The sequence below is a fragment of the Xenopus laevis genome, chromosome 3S (genome assembly GCF_017654675.1).
Source record: "Xenopus laevis strain J_2021 chromosome 3S, Xenopus_laevis_v10.1, whole genome shotgun sequence".
Classification (NCBI taxonomy): Eukaryota; Metazoa; Chordata; class Amphibia; order Anura; family Pipidae; genus Xenopus; species Xenopus laevis.
The window spans coordinates 65451009-65471369 of NC_054376.1; the positions used below are offsets into that span (position 1 = coordinate 65451009).

General features: G+C 42.4%; 1 pseudogene; it reads right to left on the reverse strand.

Moving 5' to 3' along the window:
• LOC108712343 overlaps positions 1-20361 on the reverse strand; it is a 198664-nt pseudogene that overhangs the window by 151401 nt on the left and 26902 nt on the right.

Here is a 20361-nt window from a genome sequence, read left to right on the forward strand (position 1 = left end):
GATCTTTACTATAACTTTTGCGTCTCCGATGGTGTGGTTGACGTGACGATCCACACACAGTTCGAAAATCGAACGATCCTTCGATTCATACAACTTTATCTCATGCGTCTATGGTCAGCTTTACAATATACCATGCATAAAATTTGCCATTAATTAAGTCTACAGTTGTGTTTGGACAATTCATGGTTTTCATTTTCTCAATAAAAAAGTAAACGCTACCACTACAGGAAACAAACAGAAAGATTACATATTTATACACACGGGGAGGCACATTTAACAAGGGTCGAATTTCAATTCATGTAAGTTTTTCCCATAAACTCTAAATTCAATCAATATAAATTTATTAATAAAATCAAATTTTCTCACCACAGACGAAGTGAATTGACCCGAAAACTTGAATCCAATTCGATTTGAATTCGAAAAACTCGAATTGATTTAAAAAAACTCTATTCAAAAGTTTTTTCTCCCAAAAACACTTGAATGTCAGGAAGGCTGCAGACATCACCAATCTGGCACAAGGTAAATGCATTGCACAGGGCTAGGCTCAAATTTTTATTATTGCTTATTTAAATATTTTGAAGGGTGCATAGCAAATATATCCCATATTTCTGTAGCACCCCAATGCCTACTCAAGTGAATAGACTAAAAAGGATATACCGTATATACTCGTGTATAAGCCGACCCGTGTAAAAGCCGAGGTACCTAATTTACCTAAGAAAACTGGAAAAATTTATTGACTCGTGTATAAGCCTAGGGGCTGATTGAAAATCAATCTGTACTTTGTACAGGAACGCTCCTCTAGTCATATAGACAGCCCTGCTGAGAATAAGGATTGCACTTCCCCAAGCAAACCAAAGGCGTCCATTGTATATGCTCTGAAAAGTGTAAGGCTAGATTATTACACCTTTAAAATAAATGAGAATGCCAGTCTGAAGCAATTTAATAAAGAAACAGATAATAAAAGATACTGCCCAGTATGAACTTCAAATATGATGCAGATCCATTTCTGATGAGACCCATAAAATATTAATGCAGGATTCTCCAGTACACCCAAGAAGCACACTGTGAGTTTGACAGTGATTAAATGTACTACATATATATTGAGAGTTTGAAATGCTTTGAGATTAATAACATGGTGAATCCAAACAGTTTGTCTCCTATGTGGAAGCAGCAGCTCACATCAATCGCGTAATATCGGATCCCTCACCTCCCTCTCCCATAGCGCATCAGGACTCTGTGACTGACGATCGCCGCCCGGAGCAGGTCCAGGAGCTCCGGGCGGCGCGTCCTTCCCTGCCGGCGTCCTTCCAAAATGGCGGCGCCCATGGCCGCCACGTGGGTAGAGGCGCCGGCGCCGCTACCCACGTGGCGGCCATGGGCGCCGCCATTTTGGGAGCGATCGTCAGTCACAGAGTCCTGATGCGCTATGGGAGAGGGAGGTGAGGGATCCGGTGAGGGATTGGCGTATGACCCGCGTATAAGCCGAGGTCGAGTTTTTCAGCACATTTTGGGTGCTGAAAAACTCGGCTTATACGCGAGTATATACGGTACATACCCTGCAAACAAATGTGGACACAGTGCATGTACAGCAGATACATGTTGTCAGGGAGCCGGGATGCTCCCACCAGAGAGGTTGTCAGGATCGAGGAGGAAGCCCTCTTGAGGGAGCAAGTTCGCGGTGTCCAAAGGGTTAATCAAAAGAGTAGTCGAGATCCAGGCAAAAGTTCACAGGCAGGCAGATATCAGCAAAGTCCAAAGTCCAGGCAAAGGGTCAGAATATAAATCAGGAACAAGATATAGCAATAAAGCTTCACAGGAAACCCAGGATACTATAGGGAAAGTAGTCCTATACTTGGGCGCCATTCTGGCGTCTAGTTGGCGTTTTTATTTTGAATTTGGCGCCATTGTGACGTTATTGACGCCCTTGCGCCGACGTCGGCGCGCTGACGTCATCGCGCCGGCGCCGCTACCCACATGGCGGCCATGGGCGCCGCCATTTTTGAAGCGACGCCGGCAAAGAGGGACGCGCCGCCCGGAGCTCTTGGACCTGCTCCGGGCGGCGATCGTGACAGTACCCCCCCTCACGAGGGGCCTCCGGACCACCAGGACTTGGCTTCTGGGGAAATTTGGAGTGGAACTCCCTCACCAGACGAGGAGCATGGACATCAGAGCATCCTTCCCAGGAGCATTCTTCAGGGCCGAAGCCTTTCCACTTGATGAGGTACTGAAGAGAGCCCCTGGAGATCCTGGAGTCAAGGATCTTCTCCACCTCATATTCTTGTTGGCCATCCACAGAGATAGTAGGAGGGGAAGGCTGGACCACGGAAAAGCGGTTGAAGGTGGCGGGTTTCACCAAGGAGACATGAAACACGTTGGGAATTCGCATCTCAGGGGGAAGCTGAAGTCTGACAGCCACAGGATTGATCACCTCCAAAATGGGAAATGGACCTACGAACCTCGGACCCAACTTAGGAGATGGTACCTTCAACCGAATGTTCCTAGAAGACAACCAGACTTTATCACCGACCTTGTAGGGAGGAGAGGGTCTACATCTACGATCTGCAAACGACTTGTGAACCAGAGCACTCTTCTCCAGGTTTGACTTGGTTGCAGCCCAAATAGCAGACATGTGGGCTGCATGGTCATCAGCGGCCGGAACATCAGACAACACAAAGTCTTGTGGGAAGGCTAGAGGATGTAGACCATACACAGACATAAATGGGGACCTTCCAGTGGAAGCGTGGCAGGCATTGTTATGAGCAAATTCCGCCCACGGGAGGAGATCAGACCAATCATCTTGACAAAGGGAAACGTGGTTCCTCAAGAACTGTTCCAAGGCTTGGTTCACTCGCTCAGCCGCTCCATTAGTCTGGGGATGATAAGCTGAGGAGAACTGAAGATTAATACCTAGATCTTTGCACAGGGAACGCCAGAATTTAGCCGTGAATTGAGACCCTCTGTCAGAAACGATCTCAGTTGGGAAGCCATGCAGGCGAAAAATGAACTGGATGAACAACTGTGACAACTCCACTGCAGATGGAAGCTTCCATAGAGGGATGAAGTGAGCCATCTTGCTGAAGCGGTCAATGACAACCCAAATCACGGTGTTCCCACAGGAGGGAGGAAGTTCAACAATGAAGTCCATTGCCAAATGCGTCCAAGGACGAGAGGGAACAGGCAACGGTAGTAACCCACTGGGGCGAGAATGGCTGGACTTGGAAGTGGCACAAACCGTACAGGCAGAAACAAAGTCTTTGACATCTTTTCGGATAGTCGGCCACCAGACTAAACGTCGAAGGAGTTCAAGAGTCTTTTCTGGACCGGGATGTCCAGCTTGCTTGGAACAGTGAGTCTGTTGAAGAATGGGCAGACGTAACTCAGAGGGGACGAACGCCATCCCAATGGGGGTATCAGGAGGAGCAGAAGATTGACCAGCCAGGATTTGATCAGCGAATTGAGGGTACAAGGAAGCGATGATCTTGACAGGAGGAATAATAGGCTCTAGTCTTTCAGGAGTACGATCCACCGGAGTGAAACTTCGAGACAGAGCATCGGCCTTCCGATTCTTGGAGCCAGGGCGAAAAGTCAAGACGAAGTTAAATCGAGAGAAGAAGAGAGACCACCTTGCTTGTCTGGGATTCAGCCTCTTGAGAGATTGGATGAATTCAAGATTCTTATGATCTGTGTAGATCGTGACTGGGATCAAGGAACCTTCAAGGAGGTGACGCCACTCTTCTAAGGCAAGCTTAACCGCCAGGAGTTCTCGATTTCCTACATCATAATTTTGCTCCGCAGGAGAGAACTTCTTAGAGAAATACCCACATGGATGCAGCTTCCCATCAGAGGGATGTCTTTGGGACAAGATAGCTCCGGCTCCAACTTCAGAAGCATCCACCTCGATGAAGAAAGGTAACTCTGGATCAGGATGGCGGAGAACCGAAGCAGAAGTGAAGGCATCCTTCAAGGATTGAAAAGCTTCAACAGCAGGTGGGGGCCAAGAGCTGGGTTTACCCCCTTTTCGGATGAGAGCAAGGATTGGAGCAATACGAGAAGAGAATCCCTTAATGAATTGCCGATAGTAGTTAGAAAAACCAATGAATCTCTGGATTGCCTTAGTACTTAGGGGTAGAGGCCACTCTTGGATTGCAGACACTTTCACAGGATCCATCTCGAAACCCTCTGGGGAGATGATATAGCCCAGAAAAGGGATCTTGGACACTTCAAACACACATTTCTCCAGTTTGGCAAAGAGAGAGTTCTTCCTCAAACGAGAGAGTACTTCCTTCACCTGAGAGCGATGGCTTGCAAGGTCCTTGGAGAAAATCAAGATGTCATCTAGGTACACGACCACAAATTTTCCCAAGAGATCCCGGAAAATGTCGTTCACGAATTCTTGAAAGACAGCGGGGGCATTGCAGAGACCAAAGGGCATTACGAGGTACTCGTAGTGCCCATCCCGAGTGTTGAATGCTGTCTTCCATTCGTCACCTTCCCGGATGCGGATAAGGTTATACGCCCCACGGAGATCCAACTTAGTGAAGATTTTAGCCCCCTTCAGTTGGTCAAAGAGTTCAGCAATCAGGGGCAAGGGATACCGGTTCTTAACGGTGATTTTATTAAGACCCCGGTAGTCAATGCAGGGACGTAGACCTCCATCCTTCTTTTCCACGAAGAAGAATCCAGCCCCGGCAGGAGAAGTAGAAGGGCGAATAAACCCCCGCTGGAGATTCTCTTGGATATATTGCTTCATGGCAGTGGTTTCCGCTGGAGAGAGAGGATAAGTACGACCTCTAGGGGGCATGGTTCCAGGCAGAAGATTGACAGGACAATCGTATTGTCGATGTGGAGGAAGGAATTCTGCAGACTTCTTACAGAATACATCAGAGAACTCCCTGTAAAAGGAGGGTAGAGTCTTCAGATCAGACATAGAGATATTCACCCTCTGGAGGGGTTCAGCAGGAAGACAATGCTTCTGGCAAAATGGGCTCCAACGGGAAATCTGTCCTGCGGACCAATCAATGGTGGGATTATGCAGGCGTAGCCAAGGGAGACCCAAAACGACTGGAACTGATGGACAGGAAATAATTAGGAACGAAAGTCTTTCTTTATGCAGCGTCCCAACCTGCACAGGCAATTCACCAGTCGTCATGGAGATAAATTCAGCCACCAGGGGTCTGTCGTCAATGGCAGTGACACGAAGCGGAGTGGACAATGGGAATAAGGGAACTTCCATGTGTTTGGCGAAAAGAGCGTCCATGAAGTTCCCAGCAGCTCCAGAGTCAATGAAAGCGGAGCCGACAATGGTCTTAGTGGCTAGGCGAATCTGTAAAGGAAGGAGAAACCTGTGAGAGTTCTCTTGAGACTTCGGAGTAGTGCCCCCTACATGAGTTACCCTGGAAATACCTCGGGGAACAGAACTCGTGGGCTTCACCGGACAAGAGTTTGCAAAATGAGACTGTCTGCCACAATACAGACATAAGCCAGCCATTCGTCTACGGAGTCTTTCTTGTTCGGAGAGACGAGCCCTTCCAACTTGCATCGGTTCCTCCGGAGGAGAAGGAGAGGCTTGAGCAGCTGGAGTTTGCAAGAGAGGTCTCTGGAAGCGAGGTGCCAACACGGGTTGAAATCGTTTACAACGCTCCCTCTCTACTTGATGCTCTCTAAGACGAGTGTCCACCTTAATGGATAGTGCAATCAGGTCTTCCAGCAAATCAGGGAACTCCCTGGAGACAAGATCATCTTTAATGCGAATAGACAGACCTTGATAGAATACGGCCTTATAGGCATCGTCATTCCAGGAAGTCTCAGCCATCAAAGTTCTAAAGTCAATAGCATAGTCACTGACACTGCGGTTTCCCTGACGGAGTTGCAGAAGGCGAGAAGGAGCATTTGTGACCCGACCCGGGGCATCAAACACCGTACGAAACGCTTGAAGAAACACCTTGGCATCAAAAGTCAGTGGAGAATTCTTCTCCCAAAGAGATGTTGCCCACTCAAGCGGTTTGCCCACCAAACGAGACATCACATACCCCACCTTGGAACGTTCATTGGGGAAGTGCGAGGGTTGAAACTCGAACTGGATCTGGCACTGTGTAGCGAAACCTCTGCAGGCCTGTGGGTCCCCACTGAAGCGAGGAGGAGGCGGAATACGAGGCTCACCAGACGAGAAACCTGTGCTAGACGAGACGTCCGCCATGGGAGGATTTGCAGCCGCTGGGGAAGCAGGAGGCGCTGGAGGCACTCGGGAGAGAAGGGTATCGAGTGCCTGTCCTATGTGGTACTGCTGGGCTTCATATTCCTGCATGCGGGACGCCAGTCCGCGGAGCGCTCGTCCGACATCAGGCGTAGCTTCCTCAGTAGGATCCATGGCCCAAGTATAATGTCAGGGAGCCGGGATGCTCCCACCAGGGAGGTTGTCAGGATCGAGGAGGAAGCCCTCTTGAGGGAGCAGGTTCGCGGTGTCCAAAGGGTTAATCAAAAGAGTAGTCGAGATCCAGGCAAAAGTTCACAGGCAGGCAGATATCAGCAAAGTCCAAAGTCCAGGCAAAGGGTCAGAATATAAATCAGGAACAAGATATAGCAATAAAGCTTCACAGGAAACCCAGGATACTATAGGGAAAGTAGTCCTATACTTGGGCGCCATTCTGGCATCTAGTTGGCGTTTTTATTTTGAATTTGGCGCCATTGTGACGTCATTGACGCCCTTGCGCCGACGTCGGCGCGCTGACGTCATCGCGCCGGCGCCGCTACCCACGTGGCGGCCATGGGCGCCGCCATTTTGGAAGCGACGCCGGCAAAGAGGGACGCACCGCCCGGAGCTCTTGGACCTGCTCCGGGCGGCGATCGTGACACATGTAGAGGCTCTCTAGCATCTGGGAGCAAACTAATGGGGGACTGTAATAAAAGTGGGTAAAGGAAAAAATATTCGCAATTCAAAAAGTTATGCCTCTGTGCGAACAAATTTGCCTTTGTGCGAATTTAATATAGCTTTTGCGAATCCGGAAACTGTTTCGCTTTCCACTTCCGACAGTTGAAGAAGGTTTGCGAATTTTATAGTTAGCGCCAGTGCGCAGTGAATGTATTAAAACCTCTTCAAGCACTTCTTAAAAGTGGGCAATGCACAATTAAAATTGGCAATGCGCAATTAAAATTTGCAATGTAATAACAGTTTAAGGAAGAGTATTACATTGTGAAATGAGACTTTTTATTCTTATTTGTGCTAATTGTTTTGCTCTTTGCGACTTTTATTACATTCCCCTATCAATGTTTTCTCTGCCATTGCTTTTTAATAATTTATATATCTATACTGTATAAAAATACTGTTCTAAACTTTTCATTTTCTCCCAAAGGAACTGCAGCAATCACTTAGCAAGAAATAACTGAAATGGTTAAGATGAGAAAAAAACAAGCGTTATATAGTGTAGGGGGTAAAATGACTGAAGGTCATTTTATGTTCATATGACCTTGAGAGCATACAGCAGATATATTTCATTATAACAAGCAGGTTTCTTTCTTCCTTTTTTGTTCCACCTAAGTAAGACATTACATACTCTGTGCAGTTTTCTGTAAGCTTTACTCTGATCCTGTTTGAAATGATAAAATATAGGGTCCATTATATTCAGCTGTCTTTTCCCTTGCTTGTAGTTTCAGGAGAACTATAATTGCACAGAATTGTATTTTTCATGGCCTGAGCGTGGGCGTCCCTTAACCTAGTGATTCCACTATCTAAACTCAAAGCTGAAAATGAGCATCTGAAAAAAAGTAAAAACTAAGAAATGTTAAAAGTCCTAACTTACTGTAAGTCAACCTATACCTAAAAGTAAAGTGTTCCAATAGCTGCCTCTTTGGCACTAATATGACAGCTTTAGTTTTACCTGCATTCTTAGCCATGCATGTCATTTTTTTGCAAAAAGATTTACTGGACATATTTAATTGTAAACTGAGCAGGATTAAGAATATTCCTTACTATCGAACATCTGCATGTTAAAGAGGATAGTCAGTTAAATAAAGGTTAGACAAGGTAAGTTTTAGGATATTGAATATCATCCAGTTGGGGTTTACATGAACAGAATTAGATAAAATTAGGACTCTAATGTTGCAAAAAGGTAAGGGGCCCATTCACTTAGCTCGAGTGAAGGAATAGAGGAAAAATAGTTAGAATTTCGAATGGTCGAATATGGCTACTTCGACCTTCGACTACGCCCTTCGACTTCGAATCGAACGATTCAAACTAAAAATCTTTCGACTATTCGACCGTTTGATAGTCGAAGTACTGTCTCTTTAAAAAATTCTTCGACCCCCTAGTTCGCCACCTAAAACCTATCGAGGCCAATGTTAGCCTATGGGGAAGGTCCCCATAGGCTTCGTAACAATTTCCTGATCGAAGGAATATCCTTCGATCGATGGATTAAAATCCTTCGAATTGTTCGATTCGAAGGATTTAATCGTTCGATCGAACGATTATTCCTTCGATCGTTCGATCGTAGGAATAGCGCTAAATCCTTCGACTTCGATATTCAAAGTCAAAGGATTTAACTTCGACGGTCGAATATCGAGGGTTAATTATCCCTCGATATTCGACCCTAGGTAAATGTGCCCCTAAGTGTCCATTCCAGTACACAGACTACTGAACCATTCATTTTTGGAGCTTGGTTATTTACCCTATGTAAGGTCAATGTTACAAATTGTAAGACCATAGATAAATAGTGGTTTCTTAAACATTTCATCATGTCCTGATACTTATTTAATGAAATGAAATCAGTGAAACAAAGTAGAAATGTTATACAGCTTAAGCCAACAAGGCTTGGGTGCTAAAGTTATGCTTCATCCCTACAACAGAGGTTTCAAGAGAATATACTTAGTTAATATGCCCTAAAACTTATGCAAACTTTAAAATGTCAATACCTTTTAAGAAATGAATTGTATTTTATATATGATTGATGCTGATCATGTATCGTAATAAAGCATCAAACATCATTTTTATACTTTTCCAAAGCCTATGAACTGTTCTGCAAAGAAAAATATTTGACATACTTCAGCATCAAGTGTCAGAGCTTAATCCCATGTGATGCTTGCTGCTAAGCTTATGTTATTAGAGGGTCTTTCATGCAGCACAACGAGCATATCTGTTGCCAAGCAAAAGAGGGTTGGCAGTACAGTGATAATACCAAACGAGATCAGAATGACCCCTTTAGAGGTTTCATAAGATCTTGTTAGGTGCCATTACTTGTGGCAGCTGAATGTAACAATAGTACAGTAGCCTCTGCAGTATTCTGAACACGTTGCAGGGAAGATCAGGCAGTGTTCCACTGCAAGCTGTGCTAACAGCTTTACTGAAGGGATAAACATTAGAGACTTCAGTCATCTGCTATTTACACATGACTCTGAAATTCACAAGGAAAAAATGAAGTAAAAAAGGAGGTAACAACAACAAATCTTTCCAGTATTCACTATTATTATTATTATTATTATTATTATTATTAACACATTTAAAAAGCCCCCAACATATACTGCAGCACTGCACAATAAATGGATGTATACATTAACATACAGGTTTACATACAAAAAAAACCAATAACCAATACAAGAGGTAAAGAGGGCCCTGCCCACGATTTACTATAATTCAAAATACTATTACACATAAAGACGTCTAGTCTTTTTACTAGTCTATGGGAGTTATGAAATAAAAGGCACTAAGTTTGCCCAGGGGCAGTAACCCATAGCAGGTACCATTTACAGGTCACCTGTTTAAATGCAAACATCATATTGTTTACTATCTGTTACTACTCCTGGGCAAACTTAGTGCCTTATATTACATATTGAGGGTATAAGTGCTAACTGTTTTACCTTCATTAAATATTTACACAAAGAATTGATAAGAACTGTAAATAAAAGGGAAAAAGCAAACAAGTTATTGAGCAGAAATAATAAAATGGTACTCACTGGTTTATAACATAACATCTACAAAAAGGATATGTAAACCAACCACTTGCATATAATATTGAAATTATTAAATTCAGATTTATTTAAAGTGGACCTGTCATCCAGAAAAAAAAGCAGTATAATAAAAGTCCTTTTCAAATTAAACATGAAATCCAAATTCTTTTTTTTAAAGCGTTCATAGCTGTTGAAAACTTGTTTAAAAATCTCAGCTGTCAATCAAATATTGCCTGCCCCCCCTCTATGCCTTAGGCATAGAGGTGGGGCCAGCAATTACTTTCACTTTCCATTCAGCACTTCCTAGATGTCACTGCTCTCCCCACTTTCCCCCAGTTCTCTTAACCATTTAATTGTGTAGCCAGTGCATGGGGATGTACACCACATCCATTCCGGTGCACAAACAAGATTGTGAGATGTTGCAAGGCTTGCCTTAACAACAGTGTCTACAAAATGGCTCCTGCCTGATTGCTATGAGTTCCCAGACTCATGGAAACAAGATTCAAATAATTTATACAGTATAATTAAAGTTCATTTTGCTTAAATAACATGATAAAATAGGATTTGGAATATTTTTTTTCAGTGACGAGTCCCCTTAATAAAAAAAAAAGATGGTTTAAAAGATTTAAATACATAATAAGTATTAAATATATTTTTGATGCAAGCAGGGTTACTAAGAATAACACATACCCATCCTAATATTGTAACAGTGTAATGGCGTAATGGCAAGTGGCAAGTAAATGTCTGCGGACTGTCCCACTCTATTTGAGGGGGAAGCCTTCTGTGTGTGCTGGAGAAATCTATTTCACATCCAAAACTGAACAGGTTACAAAATGACTTTATGTTGAGATGATTTGGACCTCAATCAAGGGAACTGCTGAAAAGTCACACATGCTGGGTGCTCGTGACCCCCCCCACCCTTTTCCAGGCTCTCTTTGTAGCCGAGGTGACTGACAGGCTCAGATAATGGATTAGACAGGGGACAGTATTATTAGTGGCAGCTCCATTCCCACAGGCCTCCCCCCCCCTCCACTCAGGATTTGTGTGCAGCCCGGTGGCAGCAACGGAGTAGGCAAGTGCCTCACTCTGCCTTTCTATTCAGTTCTGGGCAGTCACTGCCACTTATAGACCTTACTGCAACAGGATGTGCAACTGGCAGTGTCGGAGCAGCTCGTTGACTGCTAATAATGAGAGTCTTATCCCGCTGACTCCCATTGACACACACCTTGCTGCCGGGATGTGAGCACAAGGCAGGAAAAGAGATGCAAGGTCACATGTGCGTCACAGTCCCACCCCACTCCCAATCCCGGCAGCCTGTGCCTTGTTCCATCTACCACAGTGATGCTTCTGGGAGCAGCGATTCTCCCTCACACTTCTGTCTCAACATCATTTAGCTTTGTGCCCTGCTAGACCTCGAACTAACTAGTACTTATCTCTCCGCCTCACTCCGGACTCTCAGCTAACTCCCTCCCTCCACCACTCAGCCTGCTTTTTCCCTCCCTGTGCCGCTCAACCCGTCCTTTCCCTCCCTGTGCTCAGGCCAACCTTCTGCGCTTCCTTCGTGTTTAGTCCAGCCCTCCCTCCTGACGCTGGGCCCCAATGGGGTGTGGCCACCTGCTCCCCCGGTAGTTACACCACTGGAGAGGTTCAAGAGTTGTATTCTTCAATCCTGCCTTAAAAGATGAATGAAGACAAGACCTTAATGTCTCCATCATGTTTATGATGGAATTTCTCATACAAAAAAGATTAGGTCTGTCCTTACAAAACAAAAAAGCAGATTATGCATACCATTTGTTATCATAGAGAAAGGAGAATCAAACATTTGCCACAAATGTAGAAAGTGTGTCCCTTCGATTACAAGATGTGCAATTTGTATTTTATTAGACTGGGAAGAAAAGCAGTCTAGTAGGATTTATATTTTTATACAATATTTTATTTTTTTATCTTAAATATTTGATTTCTAAATTAATAGATTAAATAAATTGTATTGCATGGACATTGACTAGCTACAGTTTGAATGTAGAGGTCAGGATCTGCTGGGATTAGAGCCAGGGACCTTGGGGTTTCTGGCTCTGTGCCTTAACCATTGGGCCAGGTGTGCAGCCTGCAGGGCTGCTCACTATCTTTACCTGGCCTTTGCAGCCCTTGCCAAGAAGCAGCCTGATTGGTGCTTGGGGTTAGCCAATCAGGGCTGATTCTGCCCTATATAAGGCCAGCCCTCCTCATCCTCCTTGCCTGAGCATTAACCTATATTAGCACTGTGGCATCACCCCTAGCTAAAGTTTCCTGCTGTAGCCACCTTCCTTGTTCTGCCTTGTCCCATCTGAACTTTTCTCTGTCTTGTCCTGCCTTTACCTGGAACCTCCCCTTGTTTACCTTGCCTTGTTCTGATCCTGTCTTGCCTTAACCTTCCCTTGTCCTGCCCTGACCTTGCCTTGCCTGTTTCTTCTACTGTTCCAGTCCTGCTTTGACCTTGATCTTGTCTTGCTTTAACCTTGTCTTGACTATGCCCTGCCTTGCCTGACCTTGTTCCTGCTTTCTAGTCCTCCTGTTTACCAGTCCTCCTGCTATCCAGCCCCCATCCTGTTCTGATCTACACCCACTGCATCCTGTGCTGTCCAGGTCTGATTCATTGCCCGCACCATCCTGCTCCAGTTCCTGTGCTATCCTGTTCTGGTTTACACCTGCTCTGTCCTGTTCCTACTCAGTCTGCTCCTATCTTGACTCATCGCCCTCTTCTTCCTGTTCAGTCCAGTTCTGACTTTACACCCTTGTCATCTTGTTCCTGCCTTTTCCTTGCCGTATACCGTAGGCACATACAGCCCCTGTCTCAAGGATTCACCCATCCCTCACCAGCCTCCACAGTGCCCCCTACCTCACCATTGACAGTGGAGTATTGTGAGGTATCACCTTAGATGCTTAAAGGAGAACTGAACCCCCCTAAGAGAGTCCCCATCCAGTATCCCCATTTACCCCCTCCATGCTTCCTCCCCGCATAGTTCACTCGAAATGTGTCGCAGAAAGTTGCACAGACCTCTCCATGCAGAATAGCGCAGCGGAGCTGACAGATGCCATCTTCAGTATCATCAGATCCTCTTCTTCCCTTTGGCTTTTAAGGAGTGATCCTGCACATGCACAGTAGTCTATACCAAACAGCTCCAACTGCACATGCGCAAAAAAGCTTAGTGTCGGTGAATGTATCCAAGATACTGAAGATGGTGCTCGCAAGCTCCACTGTGCTACTCTGCATAAAGAGGTCTGTGCAGTTCTCTGCAACAATTTCCTAAAAAGTGGAATATGCGGGGAGGGGGCTACTGGATAAGAACTCTCTTGGGGGGCAGGGTAGTTCTCCTTTAACACCAACACCTAAAGTGTACACAGATGTAGTATTCTATTTTATGCATTGGTTGTTTTTTTGTTTGCAAATTTTGAAGGGGATGTTCACCTTTTGAAAAATTCTGCATCGAACTTAGGATTTTCTTTGTTTAAGTTGGAGTAAGCCATACCAGGATTCATGGTTGTAGTTAAGTCATGAAAGATGCATTGCTTTATGGATATAACAAACAAGGGAAAGTTGTGCTCACCACTATTTTTTAAAACCATTAGGCGGGGGTGCAATGAGGGTGTGACCACAAAATACATATAGTCAACTACAAGAGGTCCTCTGCACTCAACCCATTATAAATATATTGCAATATATGGACAAACAATCCCTGTGTTGTTTAAAGGGAAAGGCATTTTTTAGTAGCAGTTATGCACAAAATGTCGCTGTCTTAAATATATTGATAATGGGTTGAGTGCAGAGGACCTCTTGTAGTTGACTATATTGCTTTATGGATGTAGCATGGGATGCAGAATATAATGTTATAGTCTAACTGTGGTGTCTGACAACCTTGGTTAGGTTGCTTATGAAATGCTTATGCTTACAGGAGCTTGTGGATGTCGCAGATCCAGTCATGGGGCCTCATGGGGGGTGTTTCTTTTGAAAATCCAGCTCAACATAATAAAGCTATAAAAATTGCTCTGAATTCCCTCAGCATTAAATTGCATTTGGAAAGATGTTCTTGGTAAAATAAGGCATGGAAAAACATAACATAGCCAACAGCAATGGTGCAACAACTGCTCACTTTATCATTATTATTATTATTACTGACAAATGTTTATAAAGATCACTTACAATTGAGTAAATAAAATTGCTACTCTTTTGACCACACTGTAGCAGCCTGGTGCCCTAAATTCTGCTCATGTATATATTTATCCCCAACAAAAGCACATGCGGTACTTTACAATATAGAGTTGATGCATGGTGTAAAATCATGGACAGTGGTGTCAGATGATCTAATTAGATCAAATAAACTACAGAGATACACACAGAGCATTACTGGTTCAACAAATACAACAGCAAATGTCTAACAAAAATTGTGTTTAGATGGAATTTGTTTACCGTGCATGTTTATTAATTGTATTAAGTCAACATACACAAAGTGTGTTTTGTATTCTCAACACAAGCTGTTCGTCCCATATTTAATTCTGCACATTCCCTGCACTGAATCATCCATTCTCAATGATTATTCTACTAGGCCCCATTCACTAAAAGACCACAGTAAGTTTTGTTGTGACAACTAAGTGCTTAATTGTATTGTTCTGTGAACCATGAATATTCATTGCACCAAGCAACAATTAAATGCTCTGTCATTAAGCATGTTGAGTAGAGGGGAGGGCATGTCCAAATTGCAATCTGTCAGCCTGGCCGCCAGAAGGAAAATGACACTGTGCTATAGCGATGAGCAGTTAAGACATATAAAACACAATGTTTATTCAGGAGGAGTGTAACTGCAGGCAGTGAGCAATTAAGTAATTCAGCTTGTAAGATGGAGGCACAATGCATTCTGCATCTCACAGTAACTTGCAAGCTCAGCACCATAGGACTACATTTATAGCACAAATATTCACAAACGATTATATATGTTAGAGAAATGCCACTTTCACTTTAAAAAACAGAACTTTTTTTTCATACATGGGACCCAAATAAAATCTGGTAGCAGCTAGACAGCTAGACAACTCAAAATTAAGTTTAATTAAGTTAAACTAATAAGTTGAATTATTAGTAATTATTAGTAATTAAGTATGTGCATTTTGAATCACCTTTTAATTACTGTTCTTTATTGCCGGAGAAATCCTTACTACTGCTTGGCAAACTATTTTTGGGAAAGTTTTAGAAAGGTCTGATACTTATTATTTATAGAATAATAATGTAACCCATAAAAAACAGTGATCTTTGAAGTCACATATAAGTTCTATGACCAAAAAGCATGATGCCCCAGGCTACTGCTTTTTATATAGTTCATGGAATGCCAATGCTTCTTCCAATATCCTTATAATTTTCAGCGGTACTTGAAAAATTGTGAACCCTTTAAAGGAAAACTATACCCCCAAAATGAATACTTAAGCAACAGATAGTTTATATCAAATTGAATGACATATTAAAGAATCTTACCAAACTGGAATATATATTTACATAAATATTGCCCTTTTACATCTCTTGCCTTGAACCACCATTTCATGACTCTATCTGTGCTGCCTCAGAGATCACCTGACCAGAAATACTACAACACTAACTGTAACAGGAAGAAGTGAGGAAGCAAAAGGCAGAACTCTGTCTGTTAATTGGCTCATGTGACCTTACATGTGGTTTGTATGTGTGCACAGTGAATCTTACGATCTCAGGGGGAGGCCCTTATTTTTTTAAAATGGCAATTTTCTATTTATGATTACCCAATGGCACATACTACTAAAAAAGTATATTATTATGATAATGGTTCATTAACATGAAGCAGGGTTTTACACATGAGCTGTTTTACTCAGTATCTTTTAATAGAGACCTACATTGTTTGGAGGGTATAGTTTTCCTTTAAAGTGTTCTATATTTTTATGTGAATGTGACCTAAAACATCATCTGATTTTCAAACAAGTCCTAAAAGCAAATGAAGAAAACCTAGTTAAACAAATGAAACAAAATGTATTATATTTGGTCATATATTTATTGAAAAAAAAAGATCCAATCACATTTCTACATAAAGAAATGATCCAATAACATTTCTACATATGGCAAAATTAAGCAAATCAGTATTCACTTACTATTTAGTGTGACCCCCTTGTGCAGCAATAACTGCAACTAAACATCTGTGGTACAGTAACTGGTGATCAGTCCAAACATATAGAATTTTAGTAAATTCCGCTATACCAGTGATCCCCAACCAGTAGCTCATGAGCAACATGTTGCTCTCTGACCCCTTGGATGTTGCACCCAGTGGCCTCAAAGCAGGTGCTTGTTTTTGAATTCCAGGCTTGGAGGCAAGTTTTGGTTGTATAAAAACCACGTGCAGTGCCAAACAGAATCTCAATGTAGGTTGACAATCCACATAGGGGCTGCCAAATGGCCAATCACAGGTCACAGCTTATTTGGCACCCCAGGAACATTTTTGATGCTAATGTTGCTCCCCAACTAATTTTACTTCTGAATGTTGCTCGCGGATTCTAAAGGTTGGGGATCCCTGCTCTATACAGAACAGCTTTAGGTTGTTGGTGGGTTTCTTTACATGAACTGCTCTCTTTAGGTCATTCCACAGCATTTCAATTGGATTAAGGTCAGGACTTTGATTATCCCATTCTAGAACATTCACTTTATTTTTCTTTAACCATTCTTTGGTAGAACGGCTTATGTATTTGGGATCATTGTCTTGCTGCATGACCCACTATCTCTTGAGATCCAGTTTGCGAAGAGATGTCTTGATATTTTCCTTTAGAATTCTCTGGTATAGTTCAGAATTCCATCAAAGATGGCAAGCCGCCCATACCTAAACTGCAAAACAGCAAAACCAGAACACTCTCACCACCATATTTCACAGATGTGATATGGTTCTAATGCTGGAATGCAGTGGTTTTCAAGGCTCCAAATATAATGCTCCTCATGTAAGCCAAAAAGTACTATTTTGGCTTCATCCGTCAACAAAACAATTTTACTGTATCCTTCTAGTTTGTCCACATGATATTTAGCAAACTGTAGGCTGTCAGCAATATTTTTTTGGGAGAGTAGTGGCTTCCTCCTTGCTAACCTGCCATGGGCTGATCTGGACATAAACATTTGCCAATGTCAGGTAGTCCTTCAATTGCAGTTACCCTGGATTACCCTCTCAGATTATTAGACACTTTGCATTTGGGGTTCATTTGGAGGGGCTGGATTTGATGAACTTTCGTCTTCGTTTTTCCCAACCCAAAATAACTATGTAAAGAGTTCTGTTTTAGTGTAGAGCTAACAAAATAACATCCAGGACAGTTACATCCAGGACAGAAGAGAGAAGGAAAGGGGTTGCTAGATTAAAACTCACCTTTAAATTTGGCAAAATCACAACTTTGTGTGTTTTGGAATATACTGTATACCAAAGATGCCTACAGTACAGAAGTTGCTGATTATGGAAATGTAACTTTATCACAATGATCTTTGAGAAAGTGCATATTGTTTTATTCAAATAAAAAACGTCAAATAAATAATGGGATGCACTTAGAAACATAAAATGTCGCTGGATTGAACAGACTGTGCTCACTTACTGGTAAATCTTAATCTACATTTTGGGCACCATTTCTGTACCTATTCTGAATCTACTGAAAACTACAAATTTAATATAGACTGACTCACACTATAGGAATATTTACATAATGAATATGACCTATTTTATATAGGTTTTTGCTTTCATCTCTCAAAAATCATAAAGAATAAAAACCGAATGGAAATAGTCTGGCCGTTAATATTTTAAGACATCAAATGCATGCAAGCTTGTTCCAGAAAAGTAAAATAGATTGCAGCAGGCCAATACTTTGGAAGCAATTTATCAAAAGTGGAGTTTTAGATTTTTTTCTCAATTCGAGAGAAAACACCAACGCAAGTATACTCAAAAATATTCTTCAGAAGCTTGCATAGTTGGTATTTATTATAGAAAAAAAACTGAGAAAAGTCGCGAGCTCGGCAAGTAAACGCTGGCACAGTGTGATTCTCATTGGCATGCAATTTTCTTTGTAAGAAAAAAAGTGTGTAGGAATACTTTTTTGCAGTTTATTCTTAAATAAGCTAGCGTTCAAGAAAAAAGTTGCATGTGTTTTGTTGCAGTTAAGGTCTTCCAAACATTTTTTTTTTAAAATTCTTTATTTATGGTTTTTCACAAGAAAAGAAAAAAAGGGGGGATACAGAAAAAAAGGAATAGAATCCAATTGAGAACAATTACATGGCATATTTTTATGAACAACCTTCAAAAGCTCATTGTTAGTTATCTTGCATATTGTCATTTCCAAACTTTTTTTTAAGGTCCATGGCCTATATTTGAGATTCAGAAATATTGTTTGTTATGACATACCAAATTATATTAAATCACTTTGTGATTTACTCAGGGGTTCTTTATTGCCTATATAATAGGGATGCACCGAATCCTCGTGGTTCTCTTTCATCCATTCTTCCCCTATTTTGCATATGCAAATTAGGATTCAGATTTGGTTCGGTATTCAGCTGAATCTTTCACAAAAGATTCAGGATTAGGCCAAATCCAAAAGTAGTGGATTTGGTGCATTCCTTCTATATAATACAGTATATAATCAGTACAGCATTCAATAGGTGGCTATAGTTTTCATAGTGGCAGTTTTCCTGATTTTGCAACTACTGTAGACTATCTAGGCATGGATGGCCACCTAGCAGGCAGTACTGATAGAATGCCATGAGATGCAACAAGTATGTCAGGATAGAAGGGCAGCTTTCCCCCTTTTGAGTGCTCAACCTCCTCTTCCCTTCTTCCTTGCACTGCCCATTCATAAGCTTCATATGTTTTTTTAATGCAAGGTTTAAAAATACCTTACATCAACTTGCAAATGTTCAGAGTTGTGCATTTTTACTACCTTTATAAGTACAAGCACTGCTGTTTTAAGAATAGTGCATATGGTCCCTATAGTATCAGTGTAAGGACTCACCCTGGTGGTCTAGTGGGCGGCAGGGTCCCCTGCCGCGGCTCAGACGGGGACACCCGCCACGTGAATCCTCTTCCCTTCTGTGCTGACTTCCCTAATGCATGTGCAGCACGCTTCAGGGTTTTATGCGCCGGCGTGATGACGTCATCTCGCACCGGTGCGAAATTCAAACTATTTAAAGGGATGTCAGTATTAAACTCATTGCCCATTGTTAGGTTCTATTATTGAAGTTCCTGCGTGTTTTGCCTTGCGATGCCTGATTGATCTCCTGTGTTTTGACCTTGCCTGCCTTCTTGACTATTCTGATCCTGACCTTTGTCTGCCTGATTACTCCGACCTCTCCGATCCTGATCCTAGCCTGCTTGTGACTACTCTGACCTCTCCAATCCGACCTTTGCCTGTCCACTGACTATTCTATGTTCTCCTATCCTGATTCTGGGCCTGTCTGACGATTCTCTGCTTGTGCAGGCCCAGCCTGCCTGTTCCTGGTGGTGTTCTTCCTTCCAGTATCCTGGTGAGACAACCGTGCCCCTTTGCTTGACCAGAACTGTTAGCTTTGCTCCTCTCTCAAATAAGACCTGGCAGCATCCGATTAGCCGAGGGCTCCTCCCGAGGTGAAAGGCAGCGGTTAAAGGCAGAAGTGAGAGCCAAGACCAGTGAGCTTAGCTTGGGTTCTGGATATAGGGTGCCAAACATGATAATCAGACTGTAAACATGCAATTCGAGGGAAAGAAAATTAGGCACCCAACAGACAGAGAAAAAGAAAACCTAGGTGACGCTTCACATCTACTTGCTGATTGTTTGCAGTGATATTTACTTCCAATATTAGTAAATAACCCCCCATTTTTCTTTTTCTCTGTACAGTGAGTACCCCATTTCCTCTCCCCAGCATGGCAAATCCCAGAGGCACCTCGATGCTGCAAGGGAAGCTATGTGGCATTCCAGCTAACAATGTAAATATCTAAGAAATTACAATTAAATTATGAATAATAAAAAAAAACTGCAGCAAATTTGCATTATTTGAAAATTCCTGTAATAACAAAAATGTTTGTTTTAGGCTTACTTTAATGTACATGCATGCCTCCCAAAAGCACTGTTCTTTATATGAAAGTCCTAGTCTATGATAAAGATGTGTAGTGTAGTCACAGATGTTTCATCTTGTAGCAACTTTCTTCCTGGATAAGCAGTTGCAGATACAAAAAAACAAACAAAAAAAAACCCCTGCAAGTACATAGAAAACATACTATACAGTGGGTCAACTGGCAAACCTACAATAACATCAGAACCACTAAAAGTCAAATCAAGAAGTCTATACAGCAGCAGTATACACCCCAATGAATACTTGCAACAATAGTACTGTGTAAGTCAAGTTTTTCTAACTTTCATTTGCTCCAGATTTCTCAGGGTCTATTTGTT